We start from the raw sequence: 4196 nt of genomic DNA on the forward strand, positions 1-4196 counted from the left end.
TTATCAGTCACAGAGCATTTCCCCCTCAGTCCTGGCAACCACTAATCTACTTTCTGTCTCTACAGATTTTCCTATCCTGGACCTTTACATACAGTGGGAAACATATAATATGTTGTCTTCTGTGACTGGCTTCTTTCACTTAGCCTAATGTTTTCAAGATTCATCCATGTTGTAGCATGTATCAGTACTTTATCCCTTTTGATTGCAAAATAATATTCCATTGTATGAATACCCTATATTTTATTTATCTGTTCATCAGGTGATGGATAATTGAGTTAATTCCACTTTTTGGCTAGTATAAATAATGCTGCTATAAATTTGCACTTTCAGGTTTTTATATGGACATGTTTTAATTTATCTTGGGTATATACTTAAGGCTGGAACTTTCGGGTCGTATGTTAACTCTATGTTTAACTTTTTTGAGGAAATGCCAGATTGTTTTCCAAAGCAGGAGCGCCATTTTACATTTCTACCAGCAGTGTATGTGGGGTTCAGTTTCTCCAAATCCTTGTCAACATTTGTTATTATCTGTATTTTTGATTCTAGTTATCCTAGTGGGTGTGAAGTGGTATCTCATTGTAGTTTTGAATCTGTCCTTGATGGGCTTCACCTAGGTCATACGCCCATCTATCAGCTAATTACTGTGGCCAGTGGGGGCTGATAATCTTCAGTGAATTAGGGTAAATCCCTGGAGTTGCAGGTGGGAGTCAGTCACTCTCAAACCACCGGGAGAAAATTAGGAGACACTGTATGAAAGGAAGGAGAAACGGATGCCTGGGAGGCAACCAACACATGGTTTCTACAGCATGGGTTTGCTTGCTTGGCTGCAGTGTTGGAATTGTCCTGTACACAGAGATTGCAGTGATACAGAGTAGGAAGGAAAGAAAATCTTGGTCAGGACTCAGGCAGAGAAGAAGCTCAGCAAATAAGGATTGAAATAGGTTCTACTGAAAATAAGTTTCTCCCTGAAAACTCTAGTCACTGAATATATATGTGCGCACAAGCTTGTATTCATTACCACCTTATCCTCTTTTTCTTTTACTGGTCAAACTATCATCAGGCTCAGAACCCCCTGAGTGCTCCTATACCAGATGCAGAGGCACAGAATACTAAGGAATTCATTATAATTGCTTTAGGACCAATACCTTATTCCCCCAGTCTAAATAGTTGTGACTAGTATAGTTTTGTTGTTTTTTTTCTGGCTGTGCCGTGCGGCATGCAGGATCTTGATTCCCCCACCAGGTATCAAACCCGTGTCCCCTGCAGCGGAAGCGTGGAGTCTTAACCAGTGGACCGCCAGGGAAATCCTTATGTGTGTTTTTTTTTTTTTTCCCTGTCAGGGAATAACTTTCTTTCTTTTGGATATTTTTGAGATTTGATAAGCTTTTCAGATGATCATATCTTCTTGAAAGGAGAGAAAGATTCTAGATTGTACTTTAGAAGAAAAGCTGCATAAAGAGGGTTCATTGGTTATCTTTTTGGTCCTGAAGGATTATGGGAAATTTCAGGGCTAAACAGGCACTGAGAGAAGCATAACTGGACCTTTCTCAGCATTTCCTTGACATGGGTTCCTCTTTCTTTTTCTTTCTTCTCACATTGCTAACACTATCTGCTTTAGGGCTTTTCTGGCTATTACTGCTGTGTAAAAAATACCTCCCTCCCCTCAAAAAAAATAAAAAAGGTACTAAGACAACCATTTTGTATCATATTAAGAAAGCTAAAGAGATCTGACAACTAAATGCAATGCCTGACCCTAGACTGGATTCTGTACTAGAGGGGAAAAAAAAATGCTCTAAAGCACATTATTGAATCAACTGACAAAATTGGAATATGAATGGTAGATTAGACAAAAATATTCATATCAATGTTGAATTTACTAATGTTGATAACTGTATTGTGGTTATGTAAGATAATATCCCTATTCTTAGGAAATACACACTGAAGCACTTAGGGGTAAAGGGCATAATGCCTGTAACTTACCCTTAAATGGTTCAAAAATTCATTTTAATATATGAATTATATATATATACACATAAATTTATCATAAATTTATATGAATAACTATATCATATATATGAAAGAGTGAGAGAAGCAGAGATAGAGAGGGGAGAACGATAAAGAAAGTGGGGTAAAATGCTCACATAGTTGAATTTGGGTAAAGGCGTATGGCTGTTCTTTATACTTTATAGATTGAAATTATTCCCAAGGAAAAAGTTTAAAAAAGCACAACCAGTTTACTGTTTTATTTTGCTCATGATTTTGTAGGTCAGGAAGGGCTGACCTGGGTAGCTCTTGCTTGGGGTCTTTCATGCAGTTGCAGTCAGATGCCAGCAGGGGCTACGGTCATCTGAAGGCTGGACAGAGCTCCGTGTCCAAGGTATCTCACATGGCTGGCAGTTGATGCTGGCAGTCAGCTAGGAGATCAGCTAGACCTTTGACTGGCATGCTTACATGTGGCCTCTCTAGCATGGCAGTCTCAGGGTAGCCAAACTTCTTACGATGTTTCTCCCAGAGTGAGAATCCTAAGAGAACAGGTGGAAGCCACGTGGCCTCTTCTGACCTAGACTTGGAAGTTATAGAGCATCTCTTCTGCTGCATTCTACTGGTTCCAAGAGAGTCACTAAGCTGTTTCCAAGAACTTGCAGTCATGTTCCAAAACTGCCATAAATGCTTACTACATGCCAGGCATTGTTTTATGTGCTTTATATGTATTAACTCATTTGATTCTTACTAAAACCCCCCTTAAGGTAGGTAGTCTTACGGTCTTTATTTTAGAGAAGAGAAAACTGAGGCACAGAAGTTCAGTAAGCTCCCAATATGATACCATTAGTGAGAGAGCTAGGATTTGAATCCAGTCTGGCCCCAGAGCCCATGGTCTTATCTACTGCCCTACACTGCCTCAGTATATAGCTGTGATTCCTGCTACATTTGGTTAAACTGCTATACACATAGATAATCACTTTTAATTTACAAGCACACTTCCCCGACACAATCAAAATCATGTGACACACGGCTTACCTTCTTCGCTCTTTCTTCATATGCGGTTTGCTTTCCCTGGAATACTTTTCTTCCAGTTATTCATCTCTCTATATTATTTATTCTTCAGGTCTTTTAGGAAGCCTTCCCTGACCACCCAGCTCTGGAGTGAGTGCTTCTCCCATGGCCACACGGAGCTATTAGTTATAGCCCTTATCATTATGCCTGACAACTTGCCTGTTGTCCTGGCCGTTTCCCCATTGGATTCTTAGTTCCCTGAGGGCAGGGAACTGTTCATAAAAGGATCGGTAGCACTGAGTACAGTGCCTGGTATGTAGTGTGTAAAAAAGCATAAATTAATCTCTCACACTCACACCCCTCAAATACAATTACCGCACATTTTTCACATATACACACAGCCACTAAGGCACTCTCCTGATACAACATATGCCATATACTCTTGTCCACGCACCCTCAGTCACTGAGATTCAGTCTCTGTGACATCCCTCACACACCGCAAGCATATCACACACACAATTATTGTGACAGCTCTAATCTTCAAGCACTGTCATATACTGTTTTTCATACAGTCATGGTCACCATCTGTACTCTTAAAACAGGATATTTACCCTCCTAAAGACTGAATTAAGATGACAACAGCTCTATTTTTCACACACGCCTTCGCATACTGTATTTTTTATCCACACAATCCCTGACCATCCCTGACATATACAATTATGGTCACACACTGTCTACCATCTTCTTCCCACTCCCACACTCTTTGTCACACACACTCACTCACACACGCACACGCGTGCACACACCCACTCACAGTCAAGGGATTGCAGGGGCACATCTGAGGGGGTCTGAGCCCTCCGTCAGCGCCCGAATCTCAGCCCAGGCCAGCGCGGCCCCGCCCTCCCCGCCCCCTCATGCATATGCAGCACCTCAGCCTTGCGGCCCGGCCCCCAGACGGCCATTTGTAGCTGCGCTGGAGGCTGCGTTCGGCAGGCGCTGCGAAGACGTGTACAGGAGTGCGCCCCCCGGACGCTGCAGCCCCTCGCCGCTGCGGTCACCTCGCTTCTCCGCGCCTCGGTTGGGACCCGGCCAGCCCGGGCGCCGCGCTGTCGCCCGGACCGGCCCTCCAGCAGCTCCCGGCGCCCGGGACCCCCGCCCGGCCGCTCGCCCGCAGCCCGCCGGCCGCACAAGTCCCCTGAGCC

The sequence above is a fragment of the Lipotes vexillifer genome, unplaced genomic scaffold, assembly GCF_000442215.2.
Source record: "Lipotes vexillifer unplaced genomic scaffold, Lipotes_vexillifer_v1.1 scaffold1762, whole genome shotgun sequence".
Taxonomy (NCBI): domain Eukaryota; kingdom Metazoa; phylum Chordata; class Mammalia; order Artiodactyla; family Lipotidae; genus Lipotes; species Lipotes vexillifer.